Source organism: Phyllobates terribilis, unplaced genomic scaffold (assembly GCF_046119375.1).
Source record: "Phyllobates terribilis strain yellow unplaced genomic scaffold, ASM4611937v1 Scaffold_14__1_contigs__length_39327217, whole genome shotgun sequence".
NCBI classification, from domain to species: Eukaryota; Metazoa; Chordata; class Amphibia; order Anura; family Dendrobatidae; genus Phyllobates; species Phyllobates terribilis.
The window spans coordinates 19202247-19216933 of NW_027362774.1; the positions used below are offsets into that span (position 1 = coordinate 19202247).

The 14687-nt window shown below is 46.5% G+C and overlaps 1 non-coding gene across 1 annotated transcript; it reads right to left on the bottom strand.

The window, feature by feature from the left end:
• Positions 1-13385: 13385 nt before the first annotated feature.
• Positions 13386-13456, bottom strand: TRNAG-GCC (transfer RNA glycine (anticodon GCC)). The gene has a single exon. It is a non-coding gene; the product is annotated as a tRNA-Gly (tRNA).
• Between the last annotated feature and the right edge of the window lie 1231 nt (positions 13457-14687).

The following is a 14687-nucleotide window of genomic DNA, read 5'->3' on the forward strand; positions in this document are numbered from 1 at the left end:
CAACAGGTGGCATTAGTGGTATCTATGAGGATATTGGGGGTATATCTGGCGACAGGTGGCATTAGTGTATCTATGGTGATTTCGGGGGTGTATCTGGTAACAGGTGATATTAGTGGTATCTATGGGGATATATCTGGTGACAGGTGACATTAGTGGTATCTATGGTGATATTGGGGATATATCTGGTAACAGGTGACATTAGTGTTATCTATGGTGATAGTGGGGGTATATCTGGCGACAGGTGATATTAGTGGTATCTATAGTGATATTGGGGGTATACTGTGTCTGGTAACAGGTGACATTGGTGGTATCTATGGTGATATTGGGGGTATATCTGGTAAAAGGTGACATTAGTGATATTTCTGCTGACAGGTGACATCAGGGCTGCCATCAGGGCATTACTGCCCTTACTGCTGTATGGGGCCTGGTGAACAGCAGTAAAGAGCGGGGGCCCGGTCTGGGGCCCCTTCCTCTTGTGCTTCTGTTCCCCAGGCCCGGAGTATTGTGTGCCGGCGTGACGCCGCCGTCAGCATACGTCTCCTCCGCGCAGGGAGCCTTGGCGCTGCATGGCCTTCCAAACTGAATGGTCGTGCAGCTCCAAGGGAGTCCCTCTGGTTCTTCTGTGATGCGCTGGAGATGGCGCGTACGCGATGACGTCAATGCGTACTCGCCAGCATCGAGCAAAAGGATGCTGTCAGTCCAGAAGTGGAGTTGCAGGGATCGTATAAGAGGTAAGTATGAAAACTATTTTTTTTTATAGAATTAAATGGTCTTGGGGGACAGCACATGATGAACTGGGAGTGGGGGGTGGGGAGAGCTAATGATGAACTGAGAGTGGGGGGTGGGGAGAGCTAATGATGAATTCAGAGTGGGGGATGGGGAGAGCTAATGATGAAGTGGGGGTGGGGAGAGCACATGATGAACTGGGAGTGGGGAGTGGGGAGAGCACATGATGATCTGGGAATGGGGGGTGGGGAGAGCAAATGATGAACTGGGGATGGGGAAAGAGCAAATGACAAAGTGGGGGTGGGGAGAGCAAATAATGAATTGAGGGAGGGAGAGCGCAAATAATGATGAATTGAGGGTGGGGGACCAGGGACAGCAAATGTTGAATTGAAGGTGGGGGTGAGGAGAGCAAATGATGACTTGAGGGTGGTGAGGGAGAGCAAATGATAATGAATTGAGGGTGGAGGACAACAAATGATGATGAATTGGGGGTGGGAGAGAGAGAGAGAGGACATGACAAAATGAATTGGGGCAGAGGGGGGCATGTAAATATAATGAATCGGGAGAGTGGTGGGCGTTGAGGATGACAGGTGTGTGACTGGTAATGAATTGGGGGAAAGAGTACAGGTTCTAATTAATTTATATATTTATTAGGTGGGGAAGTGGCTATTTATAGTTAGTGGGGGTGCAGTGGTGGATTACAATTTATATTTGGAATGGTGGGTTGCATAATAACTAATTATATATTAATGGTGGGTGCACGTCTGTATTCAGCTGTGTAGTGTACAAGTTGGGGAATGTGCTCTAGATAACTGTGTGTTATTTTATGCAGAGATGAGCCCTGGCTAGAAGAAGTGATGGCGGTCTGCGCTGGATGAAGGAGAAAAGCGAAGATGAAGGACTTGAACTAGAGACGTCACTGGTGAGTCAGTGTATTATCTGTACACTGACACTATATACTATGTACACAGCTTCTGTGTATAATGTCACTGGTGATCACTGTATTACCAGTATACTATATACAGAGCTCCTGTGTATAATGTCACTGGTGATCACTGTATTACCTGTATACTATATACAGAGCTCCTGTGTATAATGTCACTGGTGATCCCTCTATTACCTGTACACTGACACTATATACAGAGCTCCTGTGTATAATGTCCCTGGTGATCACTATTACCTGTACATTATATACATAGCTCCTGTGTATAATATCACTGATGATCCCTGTATTACCTGTACACTGACTGTGACGAAACAGCTTCTAATCTTAATCAGCCAGACGTCTAGATTTGTTAAGCCAAGAGAAATGCACTATTGTGTTTGTGTTGACTTTAGAACTTGTGTGTATTTATTTGATGGGTCAAGAAGGACAGACTAGTATTTATATAACCCTGAATGTTGTCTTCTCTTGGTTCTGAAACAATAATGTTTGTTACTATGCTAATTGCATATTATACTAAAGCCAGCTAGATGTTTATTTACAAGAGCCCCCTGCTATACCAACTATATAGATTGATTAAAGGCTCAAACAATGAGACCTGAGCCCTGTGGAATAATACCTAGCCTAACCCTTGCCCTGTGGATGTGTACTTGAAAGAACAATTGTGAACTATTTAAGGAACATATGCCTCTGTAGCAGGCAAATTTGAAACAGAGAATTGAAAGAGACTTTACAAGGAGAATCAAAGATCAGACTTTCTTCAGATTTTCAGCTTGGTAGCATGGCTTTATCCAAAGAGACACAAATTTGGATTCTACATGATTCCAGCCTAAGGGTATATGACCCTGACTGGAAGTTACGGATCTACTCCATTGACCATCAGAGAGCCCATGGATGCATTTGAGGAGACCAGGTTGGGACGATGAAGTCACCTGGCCCCATGGATATGTTGTTTGGGGTTGCCAGGAGGGACTCACCGGCCGCCTGGAACCCATGGAGACATTCGGAGAAGCCAGATTGGGACCAGCCGGTCATCTGGCCCCATGGAAACTCTCGGAGAGGCCAGGATTGGACCATCGAGTCTCCTGGCCTTGTACCTCGATGGACTGTCCGCTTCCAAAGCTTCCCACTACCTTTTCTCTGTTTGGCCCCGCCAAAAAAAGGGGGCCACTGGTTGAGGTAGTTGGCCCTGGAAGTCCAAAAGTCGTAGCTGTCCTATCCTAGGCCGGCCAGCAGAAGGGTGAGACTGTGTAATGTTGTACCATCTTGGGTATTTGCTGGGACTGTTCTATATGTTTATTGTTCGTTTGGTGGTTCAATAAAGTATTGCCACACTGTTTTACCCTCACTCTGTGTTGTCTGAGTAGTATTACGCCCACGGAAGACCCCGTGTCTTCACACTGAAACTATATACAGAGCTCCTGTGTATAATGTCATTGGTGATCACTGTATTCTCTGTACACTATATACTATATACAGAGCTCCTGTGTATAATGTCACTAGTGATCACTGTATTACCTGTACACTATATACTATATACAGAGCTCCTGTGTATAATGTCACTAATGATCACTGTATTACCTGTACACTGACACTATATACAGAGCTCCTGTGTATAATGTCACTGGTGATCACTGTATTACCTGTACACTATACACTATGTACAGAGCTCCTGTGTATAATGTCACTGGTGATCACTGTATTACCTGTACACTATACACTATATACATAGCTCCTGTGTATAATGTCACTGGTGATCACTGTATTACCTGTACACTGACACTATATAAAGAGCGCCGGTGTATAATGTCACTGGTGATCACTGTATTACCTGTACACTGATACTATACACTGTATAGTATGTATAGAGCTCCTGGGTATAATGGCACTTATAGTAATATCAGTATTGTAGTATTCGGTCACTATGTGGTGGCAATATGTGGTCTGGTGATGGTGTTGCGGTATTTGTCTCTTGTATGTGGTATTATTCGGTCACTATGTGGTGGTAATATCTCGTCCGGCCATGGTGTGACGGTATTTGTCCCTTGTATGTGGTATTAATGGTCATTTTAAAAAATGTATGTGACACATTCCCTTAAACAAAAATAAATAAAAATATACCTAAAAAAGTATTGGATATTTAAAAAAAAAAAGTTTAATATGTTAGAGTAGAGTAGGGCCCAGCCAGAAGAGTCTACCTTGTTGTGGTGGCGGCTTAAAAAAATGTTTTGGCCAAAACAAAAGCTGATGGCTATGTATGTGATCTGGTGTTCACTGGGAACTGGTAATGTGTGATTGGTGAAGACGTGGTGCAGAAGTGGAGTTTTTCCAAGAGTGGGCGGTGGGACTGTGGAAGGTTCGAGGTGTGGAGGTGGAGCTGGGGTGGAGCCTGGGGGGAGTCTCAAAGGGGCCCGAAAATTTGGCCAGTATGGGGCCCCGAAATTCCTAGTGGCAGCCCTGGGTGACATTAGTGGTATCTAGGGTGATATTGGGGGTATATCTGGTGACAGGTGACATTAGTGGTATCTATGGTGATATTGGGGTATATCTGGTGACATTAGTGGTATCTATGGTGATATTGGGGGTATATCTGGTAACAGGTGACATTAGTAGTATCTATGGTGATATTGGGGGTATATCTGTTGACAGGTGACATTAGTGGTATCTATGGTGATATTGGGGGTATATCTGGTAACAGGTGACATTAGTGGTATCTATTGTGATATTGGGGGTATATCTGTTGACAGGTGACATTAGTGGTATCTATGGTGATATTGGGGGTATATCTGGTGACAGGTGACATTAGTGGTATCTATGGTGATATTGGGGTATATCTGGTGACATTAGTGGTATCTATGGTGATATTGGGGGTATATCTGGTAACAGGTGACATTAGTGGTATCTATGGTGATATTGGGGGTATATCTGGTAACAGGTGACATTAGTGGTATCTATGGTGATATTGGGGGTATATCTGGTGACAAGGAACAAATACCGTCACACCATGACCAGACCACATATAATGACCAAGTAATACCACATACAAGGAACAAATACTGCCATACCATGACCAGAGCACATAATACCACCATAGTGACCAAATAATACTACATACAAGGAACAAATACCACCACACCGTGACCAGATCACATACAGTACAGACCAAAAGTTTGGACACACCTTCTCATTTAAAGATTTTTCTGTATTTTCATGACTATGAAAATTGTACATTCACACTGAAGGCATCAAAACTATGAATTACCACATGTGGAATTATATACTTAACAAAAAAGTGTGAAACAACTGAAAATATGTCTTATATTCTAGGTTCTTCACAGTAGCCACCTTTTTCTTTGATGACTGCTTTGCACACTCTTGGCATTCTCTTGATGAGCTTCAAGAGGTTGTCACCAGAAATGGTCTTCCAACTATCTTGAAGGAGTTCCCAGAGATGCTTAGCACTTGCTGGCCCTTTTGCCTTCACTCTGCGGTCCAGCTCACCCCAAACCATCTCGATTGGGTTCAGATCTGGTGACTGTGGAGGCCAGGTCATCTGGCGTAGCCCCCCATCACTCTCCTTATTGGTCAAATAGCCCTTACACAGCCTGGAGGTGTGTTGGGGTCATTGTCCTGTTGAAAAATAAATGATGGTCCAACTAAACGCAAACTGGATGGAATAGCATGCCGCTGCAAGATGCTGTGGTAGCCATGCTGGTTCAGTATGCCTTCAATTTCTCCTCACTGCTGGAGATATCTCTCCAAATCCTGGTCCTCCTCGCCATATCCCCACAGTTACTTCTACCTCCTATCCACGACCTTCCACAAACTGTTGCAACCCTTCTAACCTCATACCCATCCAACTAATCCCCACTTCCTCAATTGCACTAACAGGAGCTCTATGTAACGCTCGCTCCGTCTGCAACAAACTTTCCTACATCCACGACCTTTTCATTACTAACAAACTTTCCTTCCTCGCCATCACCGAAACCTGGCTCACCCCCTCTGACACAGCCTCCCCAGCTGCACTTTCATATGGCGGATTCCACCTTTCCCACACCCCCCGCCCCAACGGCAAACCTGGCGGAGGCGGAGGTTTTCTCCTGTCAGATACCTGCGCTTTCACCCAAATATCACTGCCACCCTCCGTTACACTCCTCTCTTTTAAAGTGCACTGTGTGCGCATCTATTCCCCCTCTCACCTCCAACTGGCCGTCATTTACCGACCCCCAGGGCTACCCACCACTTTCTTAGACCACTTCACCACCTGGCTGCTTCATTTCCTTTCCGCTGACATCCCCACTATCATCATGGCTGACTTCAACATCCCCATTGACACTTCCCACTCGTCTGTCTCTAAGCTTCTATCCCTCACTTCCTCCTTCGGCCTCTCTCAATGGTCTTCTGCAGCTACTCATAAAGATGGCCACACATTGGACCTCATCTTCACCCCCCTCTGTTCCCTATCTAACCTCTCTAACTCACCACTCCCTCTCTCTGACCATAACCTCCTCACATTCTCTATCCTCTCCTCTCCAGGTGCACAATCCCCACTCCACAAACTTACGCTCCCAGAAATCTCAAACACCTTGACCTACACTCACTCTCTGAATCCCTTCTCCCGCTCACAGACATTTGTTCTTTACATGATGCAGATGTTGCTGCCGCTTCATATAACACCACAATAGCTGCAGCTCTCGACTCAATCGCCCCTCTCACACATACCAAATCTCGCACTATCAACAGGCAACCCTGGCACACCAAACTTACTAAAGAACTGCGACGGGCCTCCAGGGTTGCGGAGCAGAGATGTAAAAGGTCTCACTCCATCGAGCACTTCATCGCATTCAAACAATCCCTCACTATTTTCAAGTCCGCACTCACTACAGCAAAACAAACCTACTTCTCATCTCTCATATCCTCCCTGTCTCACAACCCTAAACAGCTATTTAACACTTTCAATTTTCTCCTTCGTACTCCAGCACCTCCTCCCTCTTCTCTCATCTCAGCCGAAGACTTTGCCTCATTCTTCAAGCAGAAGATTGATACCATCAGACAAAGCTTTTGCCTAAAGTCCGCGCAACCCCTCCCCATATCTACTCAACCTTCCTCCTCCAGATCCCACTTTTCCACCATTACAGAAGGTCAAGTCTCCTCTTTACTCTCCAAATCACACCTCAGCACCTGCGAACTTGACCCAATCCCATCCCACCTCATCCCTAACCTTACCACAGTCTTCATCCCAACCCTAACCCACCTCCTCAACCTGTCACTAACAACCGGTGTCTTCCCCTCATGTTTCAAACATGCCTCAATCACACCCATCCTCAAAAAGCCCTCCCTTGACCCATCCTCTCTGACAAGCTACAGCCCCATATCACTTCTCCCCTTCGCCTCAAAACTACTGGAACAACACGTCCATTCTGAGCTGTCCTCCCACCTCTCCTCCTTTTCCCTCTTCGACCACCTACAATCTGGCTTCCGACCGCATCACTCGACTGAAACTGCCCTGACTAAAGTCACCAACGACCTACTAACCGCCAAATCCAAGCGACACTACTCCATCCTCCTCCTTCTGAACCTGTCATCTGCCTTCGACACAGTGGACCATTCCCTCTTACTACAGATTCTCTCATCTCTTGGCATCACGGACTTGGCCCTATCTTGGATCTCTTCATACTTAACAGACAGGACATTCAGCGTCTCCCACTCACGCACCACCTCCTCATCTCGCCCCCTATCTGTCGGTGTCCCCCAAGGTTCAGTTCTAGGACCTCTGCTCTTCTCCATCTACACCTTTGGCCTGGGACAGCTCATAGTCTCATGGCTTTCAGTATCACCTCTATGCTGATGACACACAGATCTACCTCTCTGGACCCGATATCTCCTCCCTAAAATCCCACAATGTCTGTCTGGTATCTCATCCTTCTTCTCTGCCAGATTTCTAAAACTCAACATGGATAAAACAGAGTTCATCATCTTTCCACCCTCTCATACATATCCCCCATCTGACCTATCCATCAACGTCAATGGCTGTTCACTCTCCCCAGTCTGACAAGCTCGCTGCCTTGGGGTAACCCTGGACTCTGATCTCTCCTTCAAACCATATATCCAAGCCCTTTACACTTCCTGCCGACTCCAACTCAAAAATATCTCCTGGATCCGTGCATTCCTCAGCAAAGACTCTGCAAAAACACTAGTGCACACCCTCATCATCTCCCGCCTTGACTACTGCAACCTCCTGCTCTGTGGCCTCCCTTCCAACACTCTTGCGCCCCTCCAATCTATCCTAAACTCTGCTGCTCGACTAATCCACCTGTCCCCCTGCTATTCCCCGGCCACTCCTCTCTGTCAATCTCTTCACTGGCTCCCCATTGCCCAGAGACTCCAGTTCAAAACCCTAACCATGGCATACAAAGCCATCCACAACCTGTCTCCTCCATACATCTGTGACCTAGTCTCCCGGTACTTACCTGCACGCAACCTCCGATCCTTACAAGATCTCCTTCTCTACTCCCCTCTTATCTCCTCTTCCCACAATCGCATACAAGATTTCTCCCGTGCATCCCCCCTACTCTGGAATTCTCTACCCCAACAAATCAGACTCTCGCCTACCATGGAAGCCTTCAAAAGAAACCTGAAGACCTACCTCTTCCGACAAGCCTACAACCTGCAGTAACCACCGCTCCACCACATTACTGCATGACCTCCTCTACCCCCATATACTGTATCCTCACCCATCCCTTGTAGACTGTGAGCCCTCGCGGGCAGGGTCCTCGCTCCTCCTGTACCAGTCGCTGTCTCGTTTTGTTAAGATTATGTAAATGTTTTTGCTATGTATATCCCTATCACATGTAAAGCGCCATGGAATAAATGGCGCTATAATAATAATAAATAATAATAATAATGATAAGATATCAAAATCAAACATCAGAATGATATCAGTTTGAGGCTAAATACCCTGTCTGACAAGTGATTCTTACATTTTTACTAACCAGTGGTAAAAACCTGAGAGTTCTATTTGGTTATATGATTTTCAGTGCAAACCTGATTGAAGCTCATTGGGACTTATGCACAGACTGCAAGCAAAGCAAATTCAAATGATGTTTGATTTTGATGTGTGAGTCTGATGTGTGACTTTCTTCAAACATCAGAATCAGAATCACAATGACTTTTAGTCACCCTGAGTATTTTCATGGTTAATGTCATAAGACAAGAAAAGCTATCAGTTAGTATCACTTGACTGGATAGTGCAATGGTAAGGCATCAGCCTCTGAAACTACAGTGGCAGAGTTCAAATCTCAATAGGACTTAAGATTTTTTTTTTAATTATGGCTATTTAGCACACAAACTACAGGGGTGTTTTACTTTTAATATCTGACACTCTGATTGTCATCCTGACGTGTTAAGAGTTTCAGACACGTTGTCTATTTGCATGGTAAATTACATAGTCAAAGTAAATTGGGAGTTTGCAGCCAGTACTTGGGTGGATGGAAATAAAAGTTTACAATAAAGAAATTTTATCATTAGACCCCTTTAAGAAATTATGCAACTATAAAGTCACTTGGAAATAGATATGTAGTAAATTATTGCCTCCCAATTTACTTTGGCTATGTAATTTATCATGCAAATAAATGGCGTGTCTGAAACTCTTAACACATCAGGATGAAAATCAGCATGTCAGATATTAAAAGTAAAACACCCCTGTAGTTTGTGTGCTAAATAGTCATAATTAATTAAAAAAAAAAAAAAGAACATTCTTATTCCTACCAGGATTTGAACTCTAACACTGTGGTTTCAGAGGCTGATGCCTTAACATTAAAATATCCAGTCTAGTGATGGCAGCTAGCAGCTAGCAGCTTTTCTTGTCTTATAAGATCAACCATGAAAATACTCGGGGTGACTAAAAGTCATTGTGATTCTGATGTTTGAAGAAAGTCACCCATCAGACTCACACATCATTTGAATTTGGCTTGCTTGCAGTCTGTGCATACGTCCAAATGAGTTTCAATCAGGTTTGCACTGAAAATCATATAACCAACTAGAACTCTCAGGTTTTTACAACTGACTATAAAGGCCAGTGGTTAGTGCACTGGCTTCTTGACATAGAATTTTGGGTTCAAGTCCCATCAGCGAACAGTGACATTTTGTTTTTATTATTATTATAGTTGTAACAGTCACTTGTCAGACAGGGTATTTAGCCTCAAACTGACATCATTCTGATATTTGATTTTGATTTCTGATTATGTCCTAAAATGGACACTGTACCCCACACCATGACCAGATCACATATTACCACATACAGGGGATAAATACCGCCACACCATGACCAGATGAAGTCTATGAGAGCATCGTTCAGGTTCTCATAGACTTGCATTGAGAGCTTGTGATGTAACTTGTGACTTTTAGCTAGTCAGAAGCTGCCCTCACAAGATGGCACCGCAGAACCAGAGCGGTGCTGAAGCCGGCGGAAGGTGAGTATGACAGGTAACTTAGGATTAAAGGGACTGTTCAAATGAAGTCCCGCCACTCGGTGCTGGCCAATGGGGCCAATCATTTATATTCACCTTCCCACCAGTTTGTTTTCCCTCTATTTCCACCCCTCTTCATTGATTGACAGCTCTGGCTTCATAGGGCCAGAGAAGGGCAGACATAGAGGGAAACCAAGCAGGTCGGAAGATGTAATTAAATGACTGGCCGCCGTGAAGCACCAAACGCATTTCTCATCCTTGTAGCCACGTGATCGCCGTTCCCGGCTCTGACACCGGGAAATCCTCACAGTGCACAGTCTGTACCAAGTGAGGATTCACAAGTCTGCAGTCAGTGACACAGAGGGACAGCGGGCTTGTGGGTTTAGACTGGACAACCCCTTTAAGGCTCCTTCAGCCATCGGTGAATATCGGTCCGTGCTCAGACCGCAGGGCATGGACTGGCCGGGGGTCTCCTGACCTCAACTCAGCAGCCTCACAGCGTGTATGAGGATGGGGGTCAGAAGATCGGCGCCCAGTCCATGCACTGCAGGCGGAGTGCAGAGCGATGTCCCCCCAATAATTACACTGCCATAATAAAAAAGATGTTTCCCAATTATATATACCGTACCCACTTACATCAATCACCCTCCCCCTCCCAACCCCCAACCAAAATGTATAAGCTCCTGGATGATCTCTGGGATCAGGGGAGGGAATGATTGTATCTCACAATCAGTACTGAGATGGTGGACAAATGAATACATGGATTAAAGTTATCTACTCACACAGCCAGTGGCACCGCCGCCCAGACAAGAAGAATCTAATGGCCGCCTCAGCCTGCCCGCCGCCTCAGCATGCCCACTGCAGCCTCCCCTCATCAGCTTCCACACACTGCCCACCAGCCTCCACTCATCAGCTTCCACACACTGCTCACCAGCCTCCACTCATCAGTCTCCCCTCCTCAGCAGCCTCTGCACACTGCCCACCCATTGCTTCCTCACACTGTCCACCAGCCTCCCCTCATCAGCTTCCACACACTGCCCACCAGCCTCCACTCATCAGCTTCCACACACTGCCTACCAGCCTCCCCTCATCAGTCTCCCCTTCTCAGCAGCCTCTGCACACTGCCCACCCATTGCTTCCTCACACTGTCCACCAGCCTCCCCTCATCAGTTTCCACACACTGCCCACCATCCTCCCCTCATCAGCCTCCCCTCCTCAGCGGCCTCTGCACACTGCCCACCAATTGCTTCTGCACACTGTCCGCCAGCCTCTCCTCAGCAGCCTCCCCTCATCAGCAGCCTCCACACACTGCCCCCCCATTGCTTCCTCATACGGTCCACCAGCCTCACCTCCTCAGCCTCCACACACTGTTCACCAACTGCTTCCTCACACTGTCCACCAGCTTCCCCTAATCAGCCTCCATACACTGTCCACCTGCCTCCCCTAATCAGCCTCCACACACTGTCCACCTGCCTCCCCTAATCAGCCTCCACACACTGTCCACCTGCCTCCCCTAATCAGCCTCCACACACTGTCCACCTGCCTTTTCCAGTTCCTCACACTGCCGCAGCCTCCAATGGCGCCTGTCTCCCATGCTGCTGCGGATTCAAAATGAGCGCCACGTGTGTCATGTGAGCGTGCTCCGTCAGGACCATGATGCATCTGGGCCCGGCCGCGGCTTAAAGGTACATTGCCCAATTCCGGCCGCAGGCTGCATTACCAACACTATAGCTGTATCTATAAATTACCTTAGGTGATTTATCTGTGCAGTGTTGTTATGCCCCTGGTGTGCGGCGCCGCGGCGGTCCTGAACTGATGCCCCTGGGGCCCGCTCAGTGGAAGCAAAGAGGGAGGGAGCCCGGGCAGCCAGCATGTCCGGGCCCCATACACTAGTAAGGGCAGTAATGCCTTGATGGTGGCGCTGCCTATTAGTCCCAGTGTCTTACAGATAATCCAGTCCGGTCCCCTATAGGGGAACACTTTGTCATATCTTACTCTTAAAGGCAAGCTTTCACTGTTCATAAATAAGTATTTTTTATCTGGTATAAAAGCCACTGTTCTCCTGATTCCAGAGTTGTTTGTCTTGAGATCTGGCCCCTTCTTCCCTGTATATAGATCTAGTCTTGTCAACCAACTGGGCGTGGTGCTCTTGAAGTCACACAGGGAAGAGTTGAAGACCACTCCTACTTGGATAAAAAAAAACACAAAACACCTAGATTTATTTACAGGAAGAGGAGGCCACATCTCAGGAATGGAGAGGAGCGCCGGATTCAGAACAGCGGCATTCACTCCAGGTATAAAAATTACAGATTTATGGCGACAGGTCCTTTGTAAGGCTGTGTGCCCATTATGGTTTTTTTAAGCGTTTCTGCAGCGGCAATTCCGCTGCAGAAACGCTTAAAAACGCTTGGTAGAAGGTCTGCCATGTCCCCCAATGATAATCCGCATGTGCTGTGCAGATGCTGCGGAAATTTCCGCTGTGGATTATCATTGCGGAAAAAAACGCAGCACTACCAATTATTTTGTGGAAGTGCTGCGTTTTCGCCGCCATTGACTTGCATTGAAACGCATGGAATCCGCATCACTGTATATGTACATGCAGAATCCATGCGGTTCAATGTGCGGATGGTACCCGGGTGTGGAGGACAGGAGACTCTCCCCCGGACCCGGGTACCATAGAACCTGTAAAAAAAGAATAAAATAAAAAATAAATATTATACTTACCTTCTGATGGCCCCCGGTGTCCTTGTCTCCGCTTGCCGGCAGATCGCGGTGGACTGAAGGACCTGCCATGACGTCATTTAGTCATGTGACGGGTCACGCGACCGCTGACATCGGCAGGTCCTTTAATCTACCGCGAGCTGCCGGCAAGCCGAGACAAGGACACCGGGGACCATCAGAAGGTAAGTATATATTTATTTTTTTATTTTTTACCATTCTTTTACGGTCACACTATATATACTGGTTGCATGGATTTATATAGTGTGACCAAGTTGACAAGCACTATCCAAGTGATGCTAAAATCGCATCCGCATGTCCCTGGCAGGAAAAACGCACGTACAATCCGCATGTACAAACCGCATGTACAATCCGCATGCCAGGGAGAAGCAGAAACGGTCATGAAAAATCCGGAGCATTTCCGCATCGTGGGCACACAGCCTAAACATCGTGAGTTGCCATTTGATGGAAAGTATTTGGTCAGATTTATACACCGATCTATAAAATAAAAAATATATAAAATGCAGCCTTGCATTGGCCGGGAATCGAACCCGGGCCTCCCGCGTGGCAGGCGAGAATTCTACCACTGAACCACCAATGCTCCAGCTGTGGGAGGACTGTGCAGCAGCTGTGGGATTCCTGGGAGCAGACGTCCACTCCCCTCCAGGACTGCAGTGACGAGGGGGAGGGCGGCCGGAGCTACGTCTACCACTAAACGCTCCATACCTGCCTGCACAGCGCACGATAGGAGTTATTGTCCATTAATGTTCTGCAGATGTGAACTGGAGTCAGAAAGGTAGAGGGGACACAAGAATATTCTGCAGATCTGTAGAGAGGTCAGTGGTGTAATAATCTGCAGGATATATCACTATGTATGTGTCAGGAGGTGGAGGAGCGATGTTCTGCAGATCTGTAGAGAGGTCAGTGGTGTAATAATCTGCAGGATATATCACTATGTATCTGTCAGGAGGTGGAGGAGCGATGTTCTGTAGATCTGTAGAGGTGAGTGGTGTAATAATGTGCAGGATATATCACTATGTATCTGTCAGGAGGTGGAGGAGCGATGTTCTGCAGATCTGTAGAGGTCAGTGGTGTAATAATCTGCAGGATATATCACTATGTATGTGTCAGGAGGTGGAGGAGAGATGTTCTGCAGATCTGTAGAGGTCAGTGGTGTAATAATCTGCAGGATATATCACTATGTATCTGTCAGGAGGTGGAGGAGCGATGTTCTGTAGATCTGTAGAGGTGAGTGGTGTAATAATGTGCAGGATATATCACTATGTATCTGTCAGGAGGTGGAGGAGCGATGTTCTGCAGATCTGTAGAGGTCAGTGGTGTAATAATCTGCAGGATATATCACTATGTATGTGTCAGGAGGTGGAGGAGAGATGTTCTGCAGATCTGTAGAGGTCAGTGGTGTAATAATCTGCAGGATATATCACTATGTATCTGTCAGGAGGTGGAGGAGCGATGTTCTGCAGATCTGTAGAGGTGAGTGGTGTAATAATCTGCAGGATATATCACTATGTATCTGTCAGGAGGTGGAGGAGCGATGTTCTGCAGATCTGTAGAGGTGAGTGGTGTAATAATGTGCAGGAGATATCACTATGTATCTGTCAGGAGGTGGAGGAGCGATGTTCTGCAGATCTGTAGAGGTGAGTGGTGTAATAATGTGCAGGATATATCACTATGTATCTGTCAGGAGGTGGAGGAGCGATGTTCTGCAGATCTGTAGAGGTGAGTGGTGTAATAATCTGCAGGATATATCACTATGTATCTGTCAGGTTAAGTGCCCACGTAGCGTTTTTGCGGCGTGAAAACGCTTGTAA